This window comes from Polypterus senegalus, chromosome 8 (assembly GCF_016835505.1).
Source record: "Polypterus senegalus isolate Bchr_013 chromosome 8, ASM1683550v1, whole genome shotgun sequence".
In the NCBI taxonomy this organism is placed as follows: Eukaryota; Metazoa; Chordata; class Cladistia; order Polypteriformes; family Polypteridae; genus Polypterus; species Polypterus senegalus.
The window spans coordinates 119901430-119929356 of NC_053161.1; positions in this window are offsets into that span (position 1 = coordinate 119901430).

Below are 27927 nucleotides of genomic sequence, written 5' to 3' on the forward strand. Positions count from 1 at the left end.
GCCTCCACTCTGCACAGCACTCACAGTACCAGTGCATAGGCCAGCCATGATATCCAGCAACTTTGTGAGGATCCTGCAAAGTCTCAGGATGTCCCGCAGGGCAGCTCGATCAACTGAGTCGAACACTTTACAAAAATTGACAAAGGCTGCAAAGAAACTCTGCCAATATTTGTGTTTGTGCTCCATGAGAACCCTTAGTGCCAGGATCTGGTCGATAGTAGACATCTTGGGCATAAAACCAGACTGTTCTGGTTACTGGTAGGTGATCAAGTGATCATGGATCCTATTGAGGATGACCCTAGCAAGGACCTTACTCAGCACTGAGAGCAGTATTATCCCTCTTCCCTTTCCAGGTACGGACAACAAGTTACATTTTTCAGTCAGCTGGGATGTCGCCTGTCTCCCAAATGGAAGGAAACATTGCTTGCAATGCCAGGAGGACAGCCTTACCACCAGCCTGGAGAAGTTCACCCCAGATACCACAGATCCCTGCAGCCTTCCCTACCTTCAGCTGTGCAATCTCAATGAGATTGGGTGGTTCACAGTAAGGTGACCATCTGTCCCCATTTTACAGGGACAGTCCCCTTTTTCAGACAACTGTCCGCAATCGGAAACATGTCCCCGTTTTGTCCCCGGTTTAAGATTTTGTCCCCGTTTCAGCTGGTTCACTTTTTTGAATGTATCTCATCACCATGATAATTTGAACTCGGCGCGCATGTGCTGTGTTTTGGCAGAGGTTATGCTTTACCGCATCCTGCAACTTTGGCGAAAAATCAAGTGATAAGCTTTCGCTTTGTACTCTGTAGTGTTTAGAGTTCCTACTAGTGATCTGTAGATTCTAAGAGAGGCACACCGTGGTCTTCCTCTGCTTGTGGCTGTGTCTACGCGTGGCGGCTCTTTTCTTCTACCTGTTGTTTCTGCATTTTGGGGCTGTGATCCCTGTGATTCAACATGAGTGCTAAAAAGAACTGTCAGTTCAATGATGGGCTTCAGCGTGAATTTTCATATTTGTGTCCGACCCCGGATGCTTCTGTTGTGATCTGCAGCATGCACGACTCAAAGTTTTCCATCGGTAGTGGTGGGAGAACTTCAATCACGGAACACGAGGGGAGTAGTCTACGCTCCTCTAGACCCCCCACCCCATGTCCCCGGATTGGCCCAAAAACTTCACACCTTTTTACAGCTAATTGGAGGATCTGCCTCAAGAACTGTGGACCCAGAGATATCCAACATTGTACCCGGAGGATAAGCTTTAAACAGCTGCTCAAAGTAGCCATCCCAGCACGTTGCAACTGCAGTGTCATCCATAAGGACCGTTCCATCAGCCGACCTGACTGTGACTCTCTGAGGAACATATTTGGATGTGTATAATGCTTTGATTCCTTTGTAAGCAGGATGTTGGTCACTAGACTATAGATGGTGTATCACTTGCTCAAAGATTCTTCTAACAAATGCCTCCTTATTTGCACTCAGAATTCTGGCAGCTGCCCTTCTCAGTTCCTGGTAAAGACCAGAGTTGCCATCAAGCCGAGTGCTGTGACTCCTCTCGATGATATCCAGGGTGCTCTGCGAGATGAAACACCTTCTTCTGGGAACACTAGCAACACCAACACAACTCTAAGCAACTTTCAGGGTTTTGTTCCAGAAGTTCTCTAACCACATTAGGATTAGCAGTCGCACCCAAGTCTGTAAGTTCCTCACACAAACTGTGTGCAAACTTGTTAGAAACAGCCTGATCTTGGAGTCTGACCAGGTCCATCCTCATTTTCCTAGTAGGTGGTAGCCTACTGGACCTAAGCTGGATCTTCAGAGTAGCAACAAGTCTATGGTCCAAAATCACAAACAGGACATTTCTGTAGACCCTGCAGTTTTGTAAGAGCCTCCAGCATCTGCCCATGAGGATGTGATCGATCTCCTTCGCAGCCTCACCAATACTGGAGTACCAAGTCCAACAATGTCGCTCAGGGCGCTGGAAGCAGGATCCAGCAATCTGCAGCCCCTGACCTTTTGCAAAGTTAAGCAACATGGAGCCACTTCACCACGGTTGCCTGACGCATGGGGACCGAAATAATCCTCATAGCAGTCCCTGTCGGTACCAGTAGTCTCATTGAAGTCACGGATGACTTCACCTCATGGGCAACCATCAGCCATCAAGCAAAGTTGCAAATAAAATGTCTCCCACACAGAAATATCACAGACTGCGGTTGTAGCATACCCTGAGACAACAGATAAGACACCCAGAGAGTGCCGTAATATGAGTGTCATTATACTCTCATTGAAGGGAGTGGCATCGGACACAATCAGAAGGAGCCGATCTGCCACAACTACTCCCTGAGTATGACAGCCATCAGAACGACCAAACCAACAAAATATAAACCAATCTAGAGAGATCTGTAGAGTGCCGCCTCTGAAATGCAGAGTTTATGAAGCTCCTCCAACAGCAGAGGGAGATGATCATCATGCCGGAGAGACAAGACGTTCCACGCACCTACCCGGATGGGCCGCCTCAAATTGGGACCCGATGGCTGCTGTACATAAGGCGACACCTCAGCACTACACCAGTTCTGATCCCCAACAGAGCTGACCCCATTGACTCTCCAACTGTTTTTACTGTTCCAGGGATGAGTCTTCCAAGGGCTTTCCCCCTTTCATAATGCGAGGAGCCTTCAGCAGCAGAGCTACTTCCACAGAGAGCAGAAAGGAGTCCTGTCTGTCATCTCAGAGCTGTGTGATGTTTTTTACACTGACTGGAGTGCTAGTCCTACCACCAACCACTATTATTTTCCTGCAAGTTAGAGGACTGCTTGCAGGGCTAGATGCAGTTTAATGTCATATCCAGGATGTTACTGAGTATGACATTAAACAAATAATCCACAAAACCAGAATATCAAAAGAAAACAATATTTACGATACAATACTCAATGGCAACCTGAGGGAAGTGACTCATCCAGCAAAATATAAAGGTGAATGGTGGTCCATCAGGTGTTGCATTATGGTGGCCTGACCTGTTAGGGTTCCGTCCACAAAACACATTGAATTGTGGAACAACTAAAGATACAGTACATAATAATAAACAAACCTAACAGAAATTACTCAGAAACATGAAAAATAATAATTAAAAAACAATAAAATAAAAAATATACATAAGTCCAGACTTTAATATAATTTTTGTCTGCTTTCATACCAGGAAGCAGTTTAGCACTGTGGTATGTGAAGATCTGATTGCTATGCCAACTGTTGTCTGAAAACCTCAAGCTGTTGTTTAAATAAAGAGACTACAGGAATGATCACTGTACCTTGAGATGATAATGCAGATCACTGCTGTATTACAAATTAATAATGATTTTCTTTGACATACTGTATTGTTTACTGTTGGGAGATATATTTGAAAACAAGTAAGTACTGTAATGCTGAGACCTCTACTTTATTTTTAAATATTTAAAAATATTAGAGTATATTTCTCCAATAAATGTGTAAATGTAGATAATTCTTTCAGTATCAAATCCTAGCAATGATACATATCTGCCATATAATATCTGAGGTTGATAGTGCATAAGCAGTCTTTCCTGTGATGCCTGGCTTTTTCTAAATGTCTTCTCCTGATTTCTGGGAGAAGGAGATAGCAGACATGCTTCATTTCAGTTTTGGATAGCTTATTACAAGCTGAAGAGTTACAGTTCAACCAGCCGAAGTAGAGAAACTAATTATAAGGCCATGGGAAACTCAAGATAGTTTACTAGTATGTTCTTATCTTCTGTTTCTCTGAATGAAAGAAATATAAATAGCTACAGCAGTCCTGTGCTACCTTTTATCACTTTCGTAATATATCAACACTTTGTCCCATACTGTTGTACACTGCGGCTGAAACACATATTCATGCATTCATCACATCAAGACTAGACTACTATAATGCTTTAATGTATTGCATTCAGAGTAAACTTGTAAACAAGCTGCAGTTAGTTCAAAAATCTGCTGCCCACTTGTTAAGTAGTCAAATTAAGATGGATAATCACATTACACCTAATACATACAAACTTAACTGGCTTACAGTTAAGTACTGTATCGAGTTTAAGGTTCTTGTCCTCATGTACAAAGAACTCCATGATCTGGCTCCAACTAAAAGATTGTCCTAAAGAATATACACCTACCCACTCATTGTGCTCTTCTACTTCTGGTCTATTTGTTGTCCCTTCAGTCGGCCTGTCTTCCGTGGAAGGTTGGGCTATCAGTTATGTTGCTCCATGGCTCTGGAATGCCATCCCTGTCTCATTATACCCAGACTTGTGATTCTCTTTCTTTATTTAAAAAATACCTTTTCAGCATTGCCTTCTCAGTGCTATATTTTTTATACATTTTTTATTTTATACTTGTATTGTTCTTATTACTTTTATTGTATTTTTTAGTATATGTGTGTTTTATTTTATTTGTATTTTTTATTTATTTGCTTTATTGTACTTTTTTATAGTCTTACCTTGCAATGTGTTCCTGTTATTGTAGTATTTGTTTTGATTTAATAATTACAAGCAAAATGACTTTTTATCTCATGTGAATTTCGACAAGATGTCATTGTCATTCATCTGTATATGTCTTTATTGTTATTGTGGATTGACTAGTGCATTGGACCAAAGCTACCTAATAGATCAGGGTGCACTATTATTGGTTCCATGTATTTTTTTTTTTTAATTTGGAGTATGAGGTGGACAGGGTGGATGACTTGATTAAGATCACAATGAAATGAGAAACAAACCAGTAACACTGTGCCTGGTGACTTAACCACAACAGAATATATCATGTCTATTTAAGGCTAAGACACATAGTGACATTAGGTCCTTGTGACAAAATGACATAACATTTACAGATATCACAATTACGGCAGTAGTCTTTTACTACTAGTTCTTGTGTCTGACTAAGCCGAGACGTTATTCCATGCTGTTAGTGATATTGTACCCTCTGATTATTTTCTCATGCATCAACTGTTCTTTAGTCTCATACACAGCCTGATAGTGTTAACTTTCTGTTCAGTTGATTGTATCTTGGAAGTTAAGGAAGAATTTGATTTATGTTTCTTTTTTACTTTCTCATTTACAAAGTATGGGGAAAGTATTGTAATCATCCTAAGATTCAATGTCGAGATTTTGATGAATCTCAATATTATAGAAATCCCTGACATTCTCATATACGAGGTATAGGAAAAGTATTGGTATCCTCCAACAATTCCATTTTGAGTTTTTATTGAATATTGACGTTTTTAGACAGAGTCCGAAAATATCATTTTTGGAATTATGTCTGTGTGTCTATCTGTGTGCGTGTGTGTGTGTGTGTGTGTGTGTATGTAAACACAATAACTTGAGTACGCTTTCACTTAGGTCAACCAGATTTTGCATACAAGAATTTCTGCTAACTGGAATTGGTGCTTTACCTTTTATTCATGCAGCTGCAGACTCTGATTTATTCAACTTTACTTCTATAATTGTTCAATATATTATTAATTTGATTTGATTTGTTGTTGATGGTTCTTTAATGTATATAATATAAAAAGCATAATCATTTTCTTGTGGTTTACTCCTCAGATATCCAGGGTTTTATTGCTCAGAACAGGTCACCATGTCTTGCCTAAACATTTACACAATATCAAATCACAGATACCCCTAGAAGACTAGCTTACCATGGTTTTACTGAAATGACACCACGGCTGGTGCTTTTCTTGGATTAAGGGGAAATACCTGCTCCCTTGTGGCTACTGGGTTTAAACGAGAGCAGTGTAAAAGGAATTAACTAGCAGCCACCAGTTTGATTTGCTTCTCATCTAAACCTTTGTCATTGATTTTAAAATTTTCTGGTTCATTCTTTATTTCTAGTTTTGATCTCTGATTAAAAATATTGTCAGCTTCTTCAACTTTTTTTTTGCATCAAGTGTTTTCCTTGAGTTAAATTGTTGTTCCAATTTAATGAGGGAAAAATTCCAAAAAGGACAAGATTGCAGAGCTTCATTCAACTGAATTGGGTGTGTTGTTTGTAAATCAAATACTGGCAGCTCAAGAAAATGTGCCTTTCTTTTTTGCTGGTGGTTAAGGAAAACACTAAAATGCTTAAGATGAAGTGGATTCGCTAATACTTGTTTACCATTTCTTCTCATGTAGGATTCGGTCCTGTTGAATGCCTTCCTTTATATTCTACCCCTTACAAACATTTCTTTTTGATGGAATATCCTGCACTTTGCAGGGTCTCTTCTGTGTTCAGGTGCTTTCCTAAAAGGTCTAGGTGTAAATCATTCTCAGATGCATACCATCTGTGAAGAAAATAAATGCCTTCCTTAATAACAGCTGTGTATATATTGTATATTGTTATAAAAATATAGTTATTTCTTGTGGTATCACTTTTCCAGTCATTTATTATGGCTACATCTTACTAAAACTTGCCTCATTATCCCATATTCCTGTGTAACCCGTCTTGCTCAATTGACAGCAGTTGAGGTTTTAAATTGTACATCTTGGCTTCAGAGGAAACTTGACCTTACCTCTTTAGGCTGAAAGCTTAACTCTTAGTGAAGCTAGTGGACTTCTTTTTTTGACAGCCTTCAAGTTTGTATTACCAAATGATTGGAATACTTTTGCTAGAGGAAACAAAAGCTCTGCTACTAGCTTGATGTTTTGTCTGCTCCAACACACTAGAGTGCCTGTCTACTTTGCTTACAGCATATGATGTACTAGAGTAAACATTTTCTCCCTCAGAATTCATTATGTTCTAAAGTTCAGTACAGTAATTGTTGTGCCATTCACAAGTATCCAAAGATGATTTTGTGGTCTGCAACATAGACAAAGTCTACCAGTTTTTTCAGTTCAACCTGACCTCACTAAAGGGAATGGAAAGTGAGTAACAATGATGATGGTGTTAACTGGAAGAGGAAATGTATGAGCATTTGGGAAATTATAATGACAGTCACTGTCTAAAACTCAGAGAGGCCGCTGCCAAAAAATGAAGAGTTAAACCATAGTCAAAGTTGAAACATAGATTGACAGGAGTCATTAATTAGAACATACATTGTCAGCAAAACTGAAATACTAAGACTGTAAACAAAATCAAGAAGTAGAACACTGTGAGTTGTGAACCAGAACACATTAAATATTGAGAGTGGAAAGACAGAAGTTAATTTAAGAGATAAAACTATGAATTTAAAACTGATTAAAGACAAAACAAGAATTTTTAGAAGTCAACAACCAAGAGGCATATTGCCACAGAAATCCAGACTTAAGACTATACAATGACCTGAAGGTGAACTATCACCGAAATCTAGACTTGAGACCATACAATACCTGAATGCAAGCTGTCGCCAAAATCTAGACTCAAGTCTGTTACAGAAGTCGAAATGAAAACCCTATAAATGAAAAACCAAAAGGCATTCACCCATTAGGATCAGCTGAAGTTGTATGACTGTTGGATCCGAAATCTTGGACTTTGCTTTGAATGCTGTGTGAGGTTAAAAAGCCAAGTGTTTGTGATATGCTGCATAGTGCCTATTAGGAGGCAGGTTCTATTAACAGTGCAGTGCACTGTTAGCAGCACAGTCACAATGTGATGTACTTAAACAATTAAAGTATATTCACTGGGTCATAAATAAATTATTAATACAGACCAAGCCTTCCAAAAACTCACAGTAAAGCACGTGAAGCAAAAAAATAAATAAACAAGGTAGCTTAAATCATATCAATGTATGAAACTCTTAAGCAATAATTTAGTTTTGTGTCTCCTATTGTATTTTTTCTGTTGTAGGTCTGTCTTGAACTTAAAACTGACATGAAGGCACACTAGTTTTCTGTAGCGTATCAATCTCTGTTCCTTCATATAAATTTCATCCCAGTTCTTTCTACTTTTCACTGTGACAGTACTGAGTATACCATGCTGTTTTCTCACTCTAATGATGTACTTGCTTTTTTGAAAGCTCTACTACTAAAGATTTAATTTATTATTAATTTGAAATTTCCTTTTTGTTCCACTTTCTATTATGATGCATTCTTCATCTTAATTATTTTATATTGCAGTTGTGCTGGCTTTCTAAAGCACATTGTGTTCATAATTGCTGTGAAAAATGCTACATAAAAAATTAATTATCAGGCAGCATAGTGGCACATTTATTAACACTACTGCTTCAAACGTCCATGAGAATGGCTTTACCGTCAGTGTAGTGTTTGCGTATTCTTCCCATGAGGTTTTTGGCCAGGTACTTAAATTTTCTGCCATCATCCCAGAGATGTGGATGTTAAGGTAACTGGTGAGTCCAAACTGTCCCGTTGTAGTTCGGAGCAGGCTTTTTGTGCTTTGTGCCTATTGGTCTGCAGCCTTCAGTTGGATAAGTGGTTTCAATAAATGGATGAATGGATAATTGATCACCATTTTTATGATATTTAACCAATTAATAGACAAAAGATGGGCGGCATGGTGGCGTAGTGGTAGCACTGCTGCCTCGCAGTCAGGAAACCCGGGTTCGCTTCCTGGGTCCTCCCTGCGTGGAGTTTGCATGTTCTCCCCGTGTCTGCGTGGGTTTCCTCCGGGTGCTCCGGCTTCCTCTCACAGTCCAAAGACATGCAGGTTAGATACATTGGCAATCTTAAATTGTCCCTAGTGTGTGCTTGGTGTGTGTGTGTGCCCTGCAGTGGGCTGGTGCCCTGCCCGGGATTTGGTCCTGCCTTGCACCCTGTGTTGGCTGGGATTGACTCCCGTGAACCTGTGTTAGGATATAGCAGTTTGGATAATGGATGGATAGACGAAGGATTATTTTAGGTTTCCGGTGAGGTCTGCTGAGGTACTCATTTTTGAGCAAGTGCACATGCCCATATAGGTTAATTGATTGTAATAGGACATGTAATCTATGCATTAAAAAAGAAGTAAGTTTATAACACATACAACACATTACTAATGCATTGAAAGAGTAATCATTTGCTTTTTAATAAAAAATGAGACAACTTTATCTCTGCATAATATTGATTATTTTTATAAGCAGGTAGTCTAAGTTATGCATATTATATTCTTCTTCTTCTTTCAGCTGCTTCCATTGTTAGGGGTTGCCACAATGGAAGTTATGCACATTATATTAAAACCTTTAAAGTTAAATTTGTAAATATTCCTGTAATGTATGGTTTAGTTTGTTATTTTAAATCTAATTATTCAAGTGTAGTCTTGCTACAGCCTCCATGGCACTGCCTCGTGTGAAGTGGGTACAGAATATAGATTGTTAAGGCTTCAATTTGAAATGCTTTGAAAGTAAGCAAGTAAGAAAGTAAGGTAAATTATATTTCTAATAGATTATATCTTAATGTACTTGATTAAGTGAAATATAATTTACATTACATTTTTCTTACTTGGTTGAGCACCTCTCTCCAAATTTGAAATACATTTAGTGGAATTTCTTTTGTCTTTCCAATGGGAGCACAGTCAGGTGACTTGACTTGCTCATGGTCACATGGCATCAGTAGTGGGATTTGGACCATAAGCTCAAGATTTGTCCAAGGCTTTAAGCAGTATGTTCATATTTACCACTGCTTTTAATAATATGCTTGCAAAAAGCAGTTTCAATAACTACTATAACTTTTGATAGTCACATCTGTAGCCGCTTTGCGTAAGGTGAAGTCAGGCACGGGTAAGACGCGTGTCGAAGAAATCTCTCAGTCCAAAAGTTCGTTTTAAAAATATTTAGTGAAAGTTAAAGGCAAATAATCCATACAAGAATAAAAAGAAAAATAGTTACACACAAAGAATAAAGGCAAAAAAAGGGAAAAATGTATCTTCTATAAACTTAGTTTTTCTTATGAAGCTTTGGTTACTTCTGTACTTAAAGGTTATTTATTTCTTCTTCTGTATGCTTTAAACATACGGTTCAAAACTTAGATCTTTTAATTTACGAGTTACTTTACACTCAAAAGACCCTTAGGCCGTTGGCACTTTAGATATGCGCCAGGTTCAGTGCTGCATAAGCACGAACGCAAGCATAAAAAGAATTCTTTCAAGGACACGGTTAAAAAACGTATGCCTCTGTACCTTACACAAGGTAAGGCAAAACACTTACTAAAGAACATTGTTTACTCAAAAACTGTTAAGAAATGACAGGAAAATACCAACTCAATTCTATTCATGGGGGTTTTAGGAACCTCCCATGTTTTATGCATTATCATCTAGTAAATATTCATACATTTTATAGAACTAGGAAAATGGCTCTTACAACATCATCTAACAATATAATCATATATTTTTCAAAGTATATTAAAGGATACATTCAGTATGTGTATAGTAATTGTTATTTTCTTACTTTTGTGGCATGGTGTGATATTACTCAAACACTTTCTTTGGTAAGTAAAGGCGTATATAGTAATTTTATTTAAAAAACAAACAAACAAAAAAAGCTAATCGTGTAGTGCATCTTAAAATTGAAGCCAACAGGACACACAATCAAATGTGAAATAAAAGTTTTTAAATGTACCAAACATTAATCACTTTAAAGCAGCAGATCCATCTGTGTTTGGAAGACATGTCTGTTGCAGGAAATTAAGATGAAAATTGTTTTATCATAGCTTTTCTAAACTATTGTTTCCCAGAGTAGGATACTAGATTTTTCCTGTGACAAGTGCGGATGTAGTATACATGGAAAAACAATAACAAATTGTGGCTTCTAAAGAACTGATTAGAAATATTCTTTAGAAAGAAAACAAGAATAAGCCAGAAATAAAATCAGGTTCTATCTGGTTAATCACAAAATATAATTGATATAGGTAAAATGGTGTGCAAATGTGGAAGTTCATGAAGAAAACAACCATGGTTGTTCCAAAATTGCTCCATTTAAGAATTATGGAGGCTACTTTGCTCTTGGGAATCTTCAAACAAGCTTGGACTTTTGACACAATGTGTGCTTCACCTTCTATATGGCAGTCGACCATGTGAAAGTCCTCCAGGCTTCAGCCTCAGGGCTCCACTTTACAAATAAGCAACAGTACAATTTATGAGAATTACAAGGTGTCAATAAAAGAAAGAGTATGACCAGCATACACACAGCTAGAGGATTCATGGAAAAAAAAACCCCAAAGAATTCCAGGACCTCCCTGATGCTCAGAAGAAGGTGGTAGAAACAAATCAACCTAAACCAGAATAGCAGTCAGTGGAGACACACCAACTTTGACTCCCAAAACAATAGCTGACCATAGGTTAGGAAGGATATTTCTTTCTGACTACCAGTCTTTGGCACATTTTATATGAGATAAAATTCCTACATGGTCTCTTCAGTTATTAATTTCATAGCTGGGTTATTAACCTGAAGCACTCTCTTGTTTAAAAGAGTTACACTTGTGTCCTAAAAGTTTAAATTCCAGGACCCCTCAAGAGATGAATGCATGCTAGACACTTAAAGAGAACTGTTTTATATATCAGACTAGCAAGAGGACAACAGAGGATTCAAGTTCTGCTTTTATCTCATGCCTTTTCTGATGAGTTACTGATTTACATAGATTACAAATTAACAGGAACAAAAAGTGTCTCACCCTAAAGCTGTTTCTAATCTTAATCTTCCTGAAGCGATACAAGTGCAGTAGAAATCATCAGTCTTCTTCTCCTTCAAGGACAAAGCTTTAGCTAATTCTTCAATCTGTCTTGGCCTATTTTCCATCTCCATCTATCTGTCTTTCTCTTCTCCTAATCTGGTCATTTTTTGCATGTTTTCCTCCACAAAGCATACATACCATGTTTAAATATTGTCAAGATGTTACCTACTCAGACAGTTACAGTATGTTCATTTTAACAAGAAAACTTCTTGGGAGCTTTTCTGTATTTTTATTTTTTGTCGAAGGAACACAAGGTTACTTTGCTGATACACACGTTTCATAGGCAGACCACTTATTTTGAATACAAGGTCGCTCATGCACATTCTTGTTATTTGGCCTGCTGTTCGGAGTACAAGACTGCTCAGTGCACATTTATTTAACAGACTCACAGTTATGATTACTATGCTAACCACAGAGAGAGGTCCAAATTCTGCACATCTGTCTCTTAGTTACTGCCAGAAGGCAGGTGCAAAACAACCCACCTAAGTAAACTGGCTGCCCATCTGAGAAGTGTGTAGCAGCTAAATTCCAATTTTGTTCTCCTTGGGTCAGGGTTAACTCTTTTCTTCCCTTAGGCACTTTTTATTTTTAACAAACACTGCCTTTTTTCTACTTTTTAACATTTAGACAGTATAAAGAAAAGCCACACGCGTGCAGCTCAAGAGCTACCTATTTGAAATAAGACAAGCAAAATCAACAAGATAGATCTTGGTTAATCCTTGCAATTTTACTTCTTCAGTGGAGCAATTGAAAAATACATTGCAGTCTTTTTGAACTAATTTACATAATACCCTTATTACACAAACCAATTTTCCCAAGTAATGAGGGCAAATTACACATTACTACTTATATTAGTGGAGTGCAATTAGCACACGGTTTTAATGAAACATGACAAACAAATGTATAAACCCATTTTACCACTACTGGTATAAGGATTTGCATAAACAACCTAGAAAAGGGCAATGCAAAATACTTGTTGGTTCAAAATTACATAAATTAAAATTAGGTCTACAGGAAGCAACTTTTCAAAACTGATTTAGCCTTATTTTTGTTAATTTTTGAATGTAGAGAAAAGACAAGCAAAATGACACCTTTTATTGGCTAACTAAAAAGATTACAATATGCACGCTTTCGAGGCAACTCAGACCCCTTCGTCATTTTGAAATAATCCTAAATACCATTTCTTGGAATATATTATAAAAGTATAAAACAGTCAAACGTCACCATATACAGCATGTTATTATTTCCAAAAACTCTGCAAAATATTGTTTTCAAAATTAAGCTCAGTAAACTGAGGGGTTTCAAAATCTGACTTTTGATTTAAAGTTTCCAGCCTACAAATCATCTGACAGAGCCAAGTAATTCTCTTGATAAAAGAGAATACTAGACATGCACTAGTAACATTCTCTAAGCCCATCATCTATTGCTTCAATGACTCCTTCAGAGCCATCCCAGAGCCCGTCTATCCATTCATTCTTTGAGCCAACCTATGCATACATTTCCAAACTCTGTAGAACCAATTTAGGTCAACGGAGGTCGATCGTACCATTTGTTTTCTAATCCTGCTTAATACACCTTCATTATCACAAGAAGATATAGCCTACCATGCCAACATCAAACTGAAGTTAGGACTCAGTTCTGAATAAAGTTCCAGTCATTACAATTAACTTAACACATACCGACATTCTCCCCTTGCCCATTTACATTTAATGGAACCAGTATTAAGACTAACTGTTGCACCTCCCAGACTGTCCTCTTATAATTCCAATTTTATTTTTACATTACTGTCAACACAGTGTTTCAGATATTCATTTGGTAAGAAATTATGATGCTAACATATGAAGAAGCTGGAATAACTACATAAAAAGTTTTCAAGATGCTTTTGGGTGCCACACTATAGTGCAGCAGGTGACACTGTTGCCTCAGAGAACTTGGACCTTGGTTTACTTACCAATAGAGGTTCTTTCCCTGTGGAGTTTTCCTTCTTTAAGCTTGACTCCTCATTTTCCCTTGAAATACTCCAAATCCATCTTCTCTGCTTAAATGGCTACTTTAATTAGCTTTGTTTTTCTGTCCAGCTACACGTTTGAACTTCAAGTCTATATAAGAATGGCTCATGCCCTGTTCCTGACCGTGCTAAGTCAGTTTTTAGTTGTCTATATCATTTGGCCAAGTATTGGAAATGTTAAGACACAATTTTTGTAATCTTTATTGCAATATGTTGCTATCACATCCAAAAGTATGGCATGAACAGGACATATTTGTATTAAAAGTTGTATAAACACTTTTTCATTACACCTTTACATACTGTAGCTTATGTGGCCACAGATATTACAGGTTTCCACAGATATGCAAAGACATACTATATTTAAATAAGCAAATAACTAAATATTGCAAGAACTTTGAGCTAACAGAAGAAGTGAACTACAAATAATGAGGATACCAATTCAATCTCCAGCACTGTCTCACAGTGTGACCTAGAGTTGATGTAGGAATATGAAAATAATTTAATGAGTATTGTGCTGGTAAGGTGCTTTGGATAAAAACATTTTAAAATGTAGCAACATTCTCAACCCTACTTAATCCAGTTCAAGCATCATGGTGACTTAGTGCTTATCACTTGGCACAACACAAACAACTGTAGATAGGTAGCCAGTTCATTATCATGCCCACTCTCACACAGTACCATTTTGGACTCACCCACTTACCAGAAAACCAGAACTTCTGTAGAAGAATTCACACAGTGACTGAGAGAACATACATATTCTACACAGACAGTGGCTGTGTACAGAATTCAAACCTAGCACTCTATAGGCTAATCAGAGTGCCACCGTGCCAGTGTATTAACTAACTAAACAAATGTAAACAGAGTTGTTGAGCAGTATACAGCACAGAAGCAAAAAACAGTAGGGCAGAACATTAGTGAACTGCTTCACATCCCCAGCAGATTGGGTTTGTCTGTTTACGTACGGGTAACACATTCTCTATGCATTTCTGGTAGGTACATGATCAATGAATTGGCTTCTTAAAATTGTGTGAGTATGCTCTACAATGTACTTCTGCCCTGTCCAAGGATGGTTCATGTGTTATGCCAAATGCCCTTGGGATGAGCCCTGGCACACCGCAACCTTAAATTAGATTATGCAGTAGGTGGATGGATGAAGTTATGTATGCTGTTCTCATTGCCTTTTCTTCTTGTCACCTCTGTTGGTATACTGTAGGAAGAAACATATGGCACTTCATATCAAACCACACCACGCAAAATATAGATTGATGTGACTTAATAATTAGTTTAATAAAGTTCATCTTAAAATGTCTTATGAGTTTCCTATAGCAGTAATTTTTAAGACTGACATTAGTTATTGGTATTTTTTTAATGAAACTTTGAAATAGTGTCTTGTCGGGACATCTTTCAGACAGATCAATGGAAATTAGATTCATTATGCATAAGTGATGACTTACTAAAAATTTTTAACCTGTGTATTTCAGTCTTGTAAGCTCTATGTTCTAAGAATTTGGCCATGAATATGAAAAAAATGGTAATTATAGAGTCTCAAGGCCTAGTGTATATGAAATGTAATATGACTTCATCTTTGTAATGTAAAAATAACTGGTTTGGCAGTAGTTGTCAAATAGAAAAAGTGTTTTTTTTTCCAATTTTTTATTTTCTGTTGAGATCACTCATCCAGCCTTGCATTTTTTGACTTTAAACTTGATATATGTGATTTGAAGGACTAATCCTAAATGAAAAGTCAGCCTCTTAGCCACTCAGCATTGTTAAAATTTCCGAGGTTATCAGTGGCACCATGCCAAGGATGCATCCAGGTTCATTATCTTAATTTTTCAAATTCATAGCTGTTGTGCACTGAGCACAATGAACTTTCAAAAATTACACAGTGTATTTTAATTTAAATATTAACATTTTTTATAACTGTATATGTGTCCTTCAGTGAAAATGAATGGAAAGAAGGTGTATTATTTAGAAAGGCTGGTGAGGGCATGAATCAATGTATTTGCTCTTAATTATTGTGCAACTGTAATAAATAAAGGTGTATGGGTTAACCAATACAAAAATGTGTCACATGACCAAAAAAGAAAAGAAAATTGTGGTCGCTAGGGTCCTTGGAAATAAGTGTTCTTAATAAAATAAAACAGATTTTGAATAAGGAACTAGAGAGCACAAAAATAAGAGGCTGTGTCAGTCAGGAACCATCAGTCATGTTTGCCTAAGGGACAGTTCTAGGGTTTTATTGCTTATGTAGTCCAGGCTGAGGCAAGATATTGATTAAGGTGGAGCACATTTTACAAACGGAGGAGAGAACTTTAGGCAGCACAGATAGATAGATAGATAGATAGATAGATAGATAGATAGATAGATAGATAGATAGATAGATAGATAGATAGATAGATAGATAGATAGAAGCTCAATAAATACAGACATAAATAAAAGATAGAAAACTAAAAAAAAATAGAAGCTTCTGACTTGGCAGTCACAGTGAGGCATTATGTAGGTATATTGCTGTTGGTATAGAGGAGCCTCAGTAGCATTTCTTGACACACTTTTGCTGGCACCCAGTTTTGAGTTAGTTCGCTTCTTAATTCGCTACTACACCCAGTGGAGTCCAGAGTGCTGAATTTAAGTGGGATTTGTTCTATTCTATTACAAACAAGGCAGTTATGTACTATGGTAAACAATAAAAACAGCCAGCAACTGTGGCAGGATTTAAATTTTTTTTTTTTTTTTGCTAATCCCAAATTCATTCCGTTTAGTATAACAGGAAAATCCAAATTTAGCACATAAGAGTAAGCTGGGGATTTGTCCCACTCTTGCTTTTCTCCTGTCTGGCCCCGCATCAAACCTTCACAAAACCGTCAGTCTTTGTTTTTTAGGGAGGAAGATCCAATAATAACTCCAAGAGAATTTTGTGAAATGAGCCCAACTGGGTTGTACCAGTGAAAAAACTTGCAGAGCGACTCCATCTAAATAGACAGAAGCCAGCTTAAGTGGCTGGAGCAAATAGTGAGGATTCCTTGTAGATGACTTCTCAGAGATGTATGCAAGGTATGGTTGACAGTGGGAAGACCAAGGACAGACCCAAAGATGATGGGGAGACTGCACAGTATAAATAAAATGTATTATTATTGTCTTAACTGGATGGGGAACTTATGGAAATTCCTGAGGAGAAGTTTGAAGCTGTTCCTAAGGATAGGATTACACAGTTTAGCTCAGCATACTATAGTAAAAAGTGAGTGTGGGGGTATTTGTGTGTATTTCCTGGGATTCCACCTAGGGTTGGTTCCTTCCTTGAGCTCCATGTGACCCAGCCGGGACGCCCCTTTGATATGTGTTCCGGGGGACATAGTGTGCATCCCATGGTTTCTCCCCTGGATCCAGTGACAATGGAGTGTCTGGGCCGGGCATGGGTCCGGGCCATCCGCCACACAGTAGATATAGAGAGAGAGAGTTCAAAATATGAAGAAGTAGAGATCATTCTAGATAGTAAAGATCAAGGAGAAAGACAAAGGAGAGTACCAGCAAATGTGTTCAAATATGGAATGTGGCTAATGTGATTTTACTGTACATAATGGGGAGTTATCAAAGGCAGTCACTTTCATGATCCAGGATTCTGGGTTCAGATCCTGCCCATGGTCATTGGCTGTGTAGAGAATGCACATTCTTCCTATGTGTGTTTTTCTCTGTGTATTCCAGGTTTCTTCCCACATTCCAATTAAGTGTCCATTTTCCATTGTAAGTACCAGTGTAAGAGTGAGTGACGGTGACTGCATTCGTTAGTGGGTCCTGTCCAGGACTGGCACTTGCCTTGCACATGATGCTACTATGATAGGCTCCATCACCTTGTGATCCTCTAAATAAAGTAGGTATGAGAATATTGTTATGTTATGTATGTTTTGCCTGCTATATTTATTGTTCTGTATATAAAAAGTAAGTCTTGAAATGGGTAGATTATAGGAGAATAGTGCATAACCAATAAACAATATCCAGATAGAAAGAAGCCAGTTCAAGTGGTTGCAGCGTGTAGTTAGGATTCCCAGTTGGTGACTTACTTGAGAAGTATACAAAGTATGAATGGCCATCCATTAATTTTCAGTTCCATAATTTTTCAGTTCATATGGGACACAGTAATGATGCAAGGCAGGATCTGCAGCCTAATGCCAGATGCCAGACGCCAGTTCATCATAGTTGAATGTTCTCTTACATGGGGGAATAAAGCTATGGAGAGAAGAAAATTAAATAAATAGATGCATATCATTATATATGTGTACACGATGTTAGGAAGATTAAAATAATTCTGCAGAACAGAACACAAATGTGCTAAGCTATTATTAAACATTCCATTCTAATAATCCAGATATTAAGGGGTTAATTGAAAAATTCTACAGCACAAGATTTGGTTCATACCTTTAAAGTATTTGAAAAAGAAAAAAAGATTAACCATTTGTTAAGTAAAGAACACCAAGCACACAACAAAGAAACATATAATACCAACACTGTGTATTGAGGAATAAACATCTTTATATTTGAATTATCAAAAGTCAGATTGCATTACATTCATGTACAGTAACACATTTTGTGACGAACATTTTCTGCATTTTAGCAGAATTTGGAAAGAGTGTAGGGGAAAGATACTGGCTGAGAAAATGCATTATACTTTCAGCACAGAGTAATAAATCAGAAAATGTCAGTGTTGCTATGGTTACAAAGAGGAACATCATTACACCAAGTTTTACAGGGTAGGTGTGATTTCCAGCTCATCAAGTGTTTGTGGTGATTTACTTGTTGACACCGCATGCATGATGAATTGTCACATTAAGGCCAGTCCTGTCTCACAGAAATAGCAGTCACTGTGTAGTCCTTAGAAGTGGAGCCACACTCACAGCAACACAATAAAGAATGGACAAATGAGGCAAATGTCAACCATAATGTACAATAACTATTTATATATTAAATGTTACCTGTGCCTATGAACTGGAGGGAAGAAAATGGCTGGAAAATGGATTGATAGGTATTTTAACGCACCAAGTCAAGTCAAGTTGGGGAGCATGCACTGGTACAGTGCGTTACCGCACCCACTACACAGCGAAACAACTCGGGATCCCAGTTGGCAACCCCCCAGGCAAACACACGGTCCAGTCCTACCCTCCGGAAATGACCCTCTATCTGCCGCAGCCAGGTGTTACATGGGTGACCCCTTGGCCTGGTCCAGCCACTTGGGTCCCCAACAATGAGGATCTTATGAGCCGGATCACCCTCAGGGAAATGTGCCACATGGCCGTAGTGCTGTAACTAATGCTCCCTTACAATGCAGGTAATGTGCCTCATTCGGGACTCCATGAGCAACCGCTCATTCGACACAAAGTCAAACCAACGGTACCCAAGGATTTTCCAGAGAGACACTGTACCAAAGAAGTCCAGTCTTTGTTTCAGGTCACTGGATAGCGTTCATGTCTCACAACCATATAGTAAGGCAGGAAGCACCAGGACTCTAAAAATTTTGACCTTCGTCCTTTTGCATAAATATTGGGAGCGCCACACACCCCTTTCCAGCGACCTCATGACCCCCCATGCTCTTCCTATCCGTCTACTGACTTCACAGGAAGAGTCACCAGAGACATGAATGTCACTGCCAAGGTAAGTAAACCTCTCAACAAGGTCAACACATTCTTCGCAAACAGACACACTGCTGATGGCTGTGCCCAGGAATTCATTACAGGCCAGGATCTTGGTTTTTATCCTGGACACTCACAAGCCAAGATACTTAGACTCCTCACTCAGTCTCTCGAGTGCCCCAATCAGAGCCTCCATTGACTCTGCGAAGATCACAGCATCGTCAGCAAGGGTCAAGATCCGTGAATCTTTCTTCACCAATAGATGCCCCACAGCTGCTGGACCCCACGACCTTGTCCATACAAGTCCATACAAGCATTGAACCTAGTCCATACAAGCATTACCTAGTCCATACAAGCATTGAACAGAGTAGGAGCAAGAGCACACCCCTGACGAACCACAGAATCAACTGAGAAAAACACAGAGGTCCTGCTTCCACTCTGCACAGCACTCACAGTACCAGTGTACAGGCCAGCCATGATAGTCAACAAGCTCGAGGGGATCCCGTGAACCCTCAGGATGTCCCAATGCTTTGCGAAAATTGACAAAAGCTGCAAAGAAACTCTGCCGATATTTGCGTTTGCGATCTAAGGACCTTACCTGGCACCGAGAGCAGTGTTATCCCCCTGTAGTTGCTGCAATCCAGGCGATCACCCTTCCCTTTCCAGATAGGGACGACAAGTCCTGTTTTCCAGTCAGTTGGGATGATGCCAGTCTCCCAAATGGAAGCAAAGATTGCTTGCAATGCCTCGAGGACAGCCTTACCACCAGCCTGGGGAAGTTCACTCCGGATGCTGGTTCACCACCTGTGCAATCTCAGTGAGATTGAGTGGTTCACAGCTAATTGGAGGATCAGCCTCAAGAACCGTGGACCCAGAGATATCCAACGTCCTAGCCAGAGGATCAGCTTTGAACAACTGCTCAAAGTAGCCATCCCAGCGGGTCACAACTGCAGTGTCATCCGTAAGGACCGTTCCATCAGCTGCCCTGACTGTGACTCTCCGAGGAACAGATTCAGATGTGTGTAATGCTTTGATTCCTCTGTAAGCAGGACGTGGGTCGCTAGACCATAGATGGTGTGTCACTTGCTCACCGATTCCTCTAACAAACGCCTCTTTATCTGCCCTCAGAGCCCTCGCAGCCGCACAGACTAGAGTTGCCATTGAGCAGCACGCAGTTTAACGTACCAATGATGTAAAACTAAAATTTGTTCAGAAATGATATCATTTGAGCTTATTCAATAACCATTCCTCGTGTGTAGCTTTACTACGTATTTTTGGTAGCTATTTTACAATGATGAGTGTGTACGTATGTGCGTAGATGTGTGCTTTTAGAAAATCTCAGTATTTTTATTTTTTAAATTCCTGAAACATTCTTGTAACCTGACATTTGTTTATTTGGGGTTATACTAGTTCATTTTAACACATTTCTTAATATTGTGCTCATGATAAAATAAAAATTCCTTTCCTGGGTACTTTTTGTCTTTTAGGGAGTACTTTCCACTGTAGCTACCAGTATCTATCTACACTTGTATGTAGATGGGCATTGAGTCATCATGTGTGTCCTTCTTTTCCTCTTTCAGACTTTAGAGGTGACTCTTTAGAACTTTAGAATGCATATGGATAATTCATGTGAGAGAGAGAGAGAAAAAGAAAGATAGAGACACACATGAGGAAGAGAAAACGTGTGTGAAAGTTGTGGTCACTAGGAGGAACATGTCAAGTATTGAGACTATTGAGAACTTTCTATAAAGTACCTGCAGACTATTTTCTAGCACTGTGGCAGAGATCTTGCTTCTTTTTTAGGGCTTATCAGTAGGACCATCAGACATGGCAGAGCTCAACATACTAGAAGTTGAAATTATCAAACAAATATCAAAAGGCAACACTAAAGTCAAGTCATCCAACACAGTCATAACCAGCTTATATACTCAGTCCACATTTTATTTTAAGATTGGACTTCCTTTAAACCACAATTTGATCTTATATCATGGTTACCATGATGTCACATGTAACTCAGTATATGTAGAAGTGTAAAAATCAATAAATACAAATCATCCAAATGTTCAACTCAGGATGACATCTTTGTAACGCTGCAAAGTGTAAGGTGAGCGTACCTCCAGGCCTTGCAATGTGCAGGATCATAGTGAAAAAAGGCATAGAAATTTCCCTTTAGGATTATCTAATTTAAAAGTTTATCTAATCTAATCTAAAAACATCCAATGATAGTAGTGATCATGCAAAACAAGTAAAAAAAGTGGTGCAGATCGTGATATCACTCTCATCAGAACTCTAAACAAACAAGATATTACTTACATAGTTCTGATACTATGCTCCAGAAGTAATATAATTAGTTGTTATAATACTAGTCCTAGTATTGTCACAAGAACTGTTATGCCTGGCTGCTGTTTGTGGACTACAGCTCTGCATTTAACACCGCCATTCCATCCCAGCTCATCGCTAAATTCCTGGATCTGGGGCTTAGCTCTTCACTGTGCATCTGGGTACTGGACTTCCTCACCGGCAGACCTCAGCAAGTGTGTATTGGTGGAAAAACCTCCTCCATCATCACCATCAACACTGGCACCCTGAAGAGCAGTGTGCTGAGCCCCCTGCTTTACTCTCTCTACACCCATGACTGCATAGCTAAGTACAGCTCTAACACAATCCTTAAGTTTGCTGACAATGCCACTGTAATAGGTCTGATTCAGCGAGGACGATAAGACAGCCTACAGGGAAGAGGTCAGACTCCTGGCAGAATGGTGTCAGGACAACAACCTCACCCTCGTTAGCAAAACTAAGGAGATGATTGTGGATTTCCGCAAACAGGCAACAGAGCACAGCCCCATTTACATCGGAGGTGAAGCTGTGGAGCAGGTCAGCAGCTTTAGGTTCCTCAGAGTCACCCTTAATGATGATCTTAAATGGTCAAGTCACACTGCGACAGTAGTCAAGAAAGCCCAACAAATCCTCTACTTCCTCCGGAGACCCAGTAAGGCCCAGATGTCCCCCACAACCCTGTGCAGATTCTACAGGTGTACTGTGGAATCCATCCTGACAGGAGGTGTCACATCCTGGTACAGCAACTGCTCAGTTCAGGACTGCAGAGCTCTGCAGCGTGTGGTGAACACAGCACAGCAGATCACAGGCACACAGCTCCCTGCGATCCATGACATCCACACTACACACTGTCTCAGGAAAGTGAACCGTATCAGGTGGGAACCCAGCCTCCCTGCACTGTCACTTTTCACCCTCCTCCTATTTGGGAAGCAACTAACGTCTATTCGGACGTGCACCTCTAGGTTCAGGAACAGTTGCTACCCAACTGCAATGAGACTCATGAACAATCAATAACCTTGTGTCACCTCCACTGCTACCTGAGCATATACATCTGCCACTGTCTCTATTTATTCCTAGGATTCTGGTTTTATTTGTTTACTTATTTATATTAATTTATTTATTGTCTGTTGTTTTTTTTTGTCTATGTTCACTGTCTGCAGGGGCACATGCAAGCAAGCATTTCATTGTATATGGTACTTGTACTTGTACACATGATTATAAAGAATTGAAATTGAAATATACACAGCAAGGGAGGCAGGCACCCTGGGTAGAAACATGTGGTGTTCCCGCAGGTGCTAAAAAGCAGATGACTCAGCAGGTGTTGTAAGTTTCTGACTCTCAGTCAAGAGAAAGAGAGACAGTTGCTATATGGAAAAAAGACCACAAGACCTCCTAGCTGACAAGTAGCAGTGCAGCGCCATGAGCTGGGGAAAATGAAAATAGGGTTTTAATGCAATGGCAAGTTCCCTTCTTCTTACATATTTCCTTAGGCCCTTTGCTAAGACCTACCAACTTGTCTGCTCTGCTTCATGCACTACTTCATCTACTCCACACTGTTCTTATCTTCCATCCAGAAGTTCTCCTTCCTGTTACAGTTTGGAAACGTTGGACCACCTGACCCTTGTGTCGCTCCTGTTAATAACTCACGCCACAAGATGTTCAGCCCCTGGATAGTGCTCTTGATCCAATGGCTGGATCCACATCATCTGTAGATAATGCTGTTTCCCTGCAGCAAACCTGCAGATACTTGACACCATGTGACTGATAAGTGCTTCAATCTTCAGCCTGATGCAACATTGTTTTATATTTCACATATTAGCAATATCTGATCTTAAAATCTGACGCTCTTCAAAAGCCCTTCATATGTAACCTTCCCAGCCCTCAGGGGCTGCATAATACTTCACTTTACAGAGGTGCTGTTTACGCTGAAAGCCCTTGTTTCTTTATTTACTTCAGATGCAGGGTTATGGGTTTACTTTTGCTTTAGTCATGGTTTCCATTTTAGCAAGTTTTCTGGTTATCTCATTTTCCAACCTATTGTAGACACATTTTGGATACATACATTTGTCTTTGTTTCCATTTCCTCCTTGACATGCATGCCGCATTACCATTGCAACTGTTTTCAGAAGGATTAATTATGTGCCGGGTTATGACTCTTCACAATATGCTAAGGAATACATATATTTCAAGGCTGGACTCCTGCCTGATAGCTTAACTGATCAGCATACATTTCACAACATTGGCATTTCTTGAATTGCATAGTTAATACTGGTATATTGTGCCTGTCTTACATTACTAAAATTATTACTAGAGAAACACACAGACCTATAGTCCTGAAATATAAAAATATATTTAAAACTTGTATTTCATACCAAACAATTTTTTAAATTTCCAGAATATTAGCATTTTATGTACTGTATATACAGTAGATTATTATTGTTTATTTGTATTAACATGAAAAATTTGTGAAAATTATAGAGAAGCCCTATCATGCAATATAGCATGCACAGAAAACATACATACATACATACATACATATGTATATACAGTATGTATTCAAAACATGCATATTGTATATACACTCAATGGCCACTTTATTAGGTACACCTTCCTAGTACCTTGTTGGACCCCCTTTTGCCTTTGGAACTGCCGTAATTCTTTGTGGTATAGATTCAACAAGGTGCTGGAAACATTTCTTATGAATTTTGGTCCATATTAACAATGAAGCATCATGCAGTTGTTGCATATTTGTTGACTGCACATCAATGATGCAAATCTCACATCCCAAAGGTGCTCTGTTGAATTTAGATCTGGTGACCATGGAGGAGTGAGTGCAGCCAACTCATTGGCATGGTCAAGAAACCAGTTTGAGATAATATGGACTTTATGATATGACACGTTACCCTGTTGCAAATAGACATCAGAAGATGAGTACACTGTGTTCATAAAGGGATGGAGTTGGTCAGCAACAATATTCAGGTAGACTGTGGCATGTAAACAATGCTCAGTTGGTACTAAGGGGTCCAAAGTGAGGCAAGGAAATATCTCACACACAATTAAATCATCACCACCAGCTTGAACTGTTGATATAAGGCAGGATGGATCCATGCTTTCATGTTATTGATGAATAATTATGATCCTTCCATCTGATTGTCACAACAGGAATCGAGACTCATCAGACCAGGCAACATTTTTCCAATCTTCTATTGCCCAATTTTGGTGAGCACATACAAATTGTAGCCTCAGTTACCTGTTCCTAGCTGACAGGATTGGCACCCAGTATGGTCCCCTACTGCTGTAGCCCATCTGCTTCAAGGTTTGATGTGTTGTGTGTTCAGGGATGCTCTTCTGCATACTTTAGTTGTAATGAGTGGTTATTTGAGTTACTGCTGCCTTTTTATCACCTCGGACCAGTCTGACCATTCTCGTCTGACCTCTGGCATCAACAAGGCACTTTTACCTAGAGAGTTACCACTCACCAGATATTTTTCCTTTTATGGACCATTCTCTGTAAACCCTAAAGATGGTTGTATGTGAAAATCCCAGTAGATCAGCAGTTTCTGAAATATTCAGACCAGATCATCCACTAAGTCAAAAGAACTTTTGTTTACTTAATATCTCTGGTAAACTGCTAATTTTCTTTAGCATCATTTACCATGACTTTTTAACATCATTACAACAAATACTGTATATGCCTATAGTCCACATAAAATGCACATACATGAATGTGAATATATAAACCAGTTTATAATCCATTTAAACTACCACACTATATAGACAATGTTATGCAGCTTTTACTGTAAAACAGGAATAATCCTACATTTATGAAACTCTTACTCTATGTCATAAATAAGATCATGTGATTGGAGAGGGGGGCACCATTTATAGCTTCTTCTAGGTCTTTAAAAATGCTAAAGTTGGCCCTGCTTAGGGATGTGGCAATTTAAGGACTAATAAAAGCTCAGGTATGTAGGGATATTAACATGGTGTCTTTGCAGCCAAAAAAGGACCCCAGAATTAACTGACGTTTGCCATTACATAAAATAAGGTTGTGGGAGAAAAGCTAAGCTAAGCCAGTTATGCGTATAAGAGATGCAGGGGTTTATGTGAAGGAATGCTTAGAATTGAAAAGGTGTGTAAGTGGATGAGAGACCCCATCCAGTAAAAGGAAGTCAACGATCTACATTATACAGTGTGCAATAGCTCAGCCTAGTTAGGAAGTACAGTTTTAATTAGTATCTGTTAGTTAATTTTAGTAGGTTTTTTGGTGTTTATTTATTACAACATGCAACTTTTATATGCATTATTACCATTTTTGTGGGTCTGCAGAAATACCTTCTTCATGTAAAATATATAAATTATGTAGTATACGAAACAAAAGTGCTGCATTTTTCCTGTAATAAACTGTAATGAAGCCTTTGAAAATGATTTTCAACTTAAACCACAATGTCTCGCTAGGTGACCCCAAGCAAGTTGCTTAAACTGGCTGTGTTCCAAGTATTAAAATAAAAATATATAATCAATCGTACTATCGTTATATAAAATGGTCACAATGGCAAGGCACTTTATAATGAAGGTGGTTTGCTTCTTTTTTGTTACATTTTGCATTTCATAATGATCCTTTGCTTCATCTGCTGTCCATTTCACTGGATGGATTTTCAAAGTAGCTATCTGTGGAAAATGTAATCTCTTCAGTAAAAATTGGAATTTACACACAGCAATAACATTATAATGAAACTCTGGATACCTCTAAGGTGATTTTACTTGGTAAATACCTTGTAAGAGATTAGGTCACTATGCTATTTTGTTCACTTGTTAGGTAAAACTAAATAAGGCTACAATTGCAATTTGAATCAATTGCCATCTCAGCAAAATACATCTCCACATCTTCCATTTGTTATTCTCGACCTTTGAATACATAAGGTGAAATGGCAATTAACTGCCACAGCTGTTCACCTTTTCTTTTTATTGTCTGACTCCGGAGTCAGAAGGACTGTGGTGGACCTTTTTGTTTACTATGATGACTGCAATAAAGAAAGCGCACGTATATTGTGCTATGATCAATAACTGGCTTTAAACGTTTGAACTTTATGTGAGTGAGGCAATCAAATTCTCTGAATGCAGTGTACGGTACTTCAGTAATTATACAAGAATGTGAGCTGAAAAAGGAAGTTGTATAATTTCTAGTTGTTTTGGACTAGTTTTCGAATTTCAGAGCATTTTTATTTTGTCTGGTTTTTGATATACATTTTCCTTATTGTTTATATTTTTGTGTCTCATTGTCCTTAATGCTTTTTGCTGTGTGGCACACTTTTTGTTTTTCAGCAGGGCCTTTGTAAAGGTGTCATTTGATGATGCGCCTAATACCAGGTTGTTGTAGTAATGTATTCTCAGCACTTTATCTACCAAGATTCTTTGAAAGTCTAATTAGGTATGGTTTGTTTAAGAATTATAGGTTCACGATTCAGGACCTCAGTTTCTCATCTTGCTCAATTATAAAATTTTACTGCATTTATCCCCCCAGGATTATGTTATGGTTTGCTTACATGTCGACTGATGACATTCCTGATGCCATGTTTTTTAAGATTAATGACTTTCAGTAATCTCATGTTGAAAATCTAAATATAAGATATTCTTCATGAAAGAAATGATAAAGTACAGTTTTGTTTAAGGATTACAGGTTAATGATTCAGCTCTCCTGACTGTGATATGTGGATTAATTTAATTTGTAACATTCACCCAATTGATTAACCACTTCTTGTCTTCTAGTTTTGATTTCTGTTCTGTATTTAAATCTTCTCCAGCTGCATTTGCTTAAAACACTTCCGCCATTCACAGGCAGCACAGTGGCAACGTGCTAAACTCTGCTAGTACACAGCTTCAGGAGACCGAGTTCTAATCCTGGTGCAGTTTCTGACCATATGAAATCTTGGCTTTTTCTGCAGGTACCCCAGTTTTGCTCTTACATTGCCAAAACATGTCTAGTGGGTTGAATGATAACTATAAATTGGTGTGTGCCTTCTTGTGGACTTGCACCTCTATGCACAGGGCCATCTTAATAGCATCATAGGGCCCCAGGCAAAGTAGTGCATTGGGGCCCCTGTTTTGATAGCAAAACAGAAGCATACTTTGGCATCAAGAACATCATGGGCCCCTGTACTCCTATGGCCCCAGCCAGTGCCCATTAAGTTAAGACAGCACTGAAGCGCTATTTCCTGCCTTGTGCCTGATGCTGGTATAAATACAATGTAGCTCATCTTGACTCTTAATTTTATTAGATGGCTTGATAATGGATCAACGAAAGAGTTAGAAACATGTATATTAAAATGTTTTATCAATTCCCCATACGTACAGTGGTGTGAAAAACTATTTGCCCCCT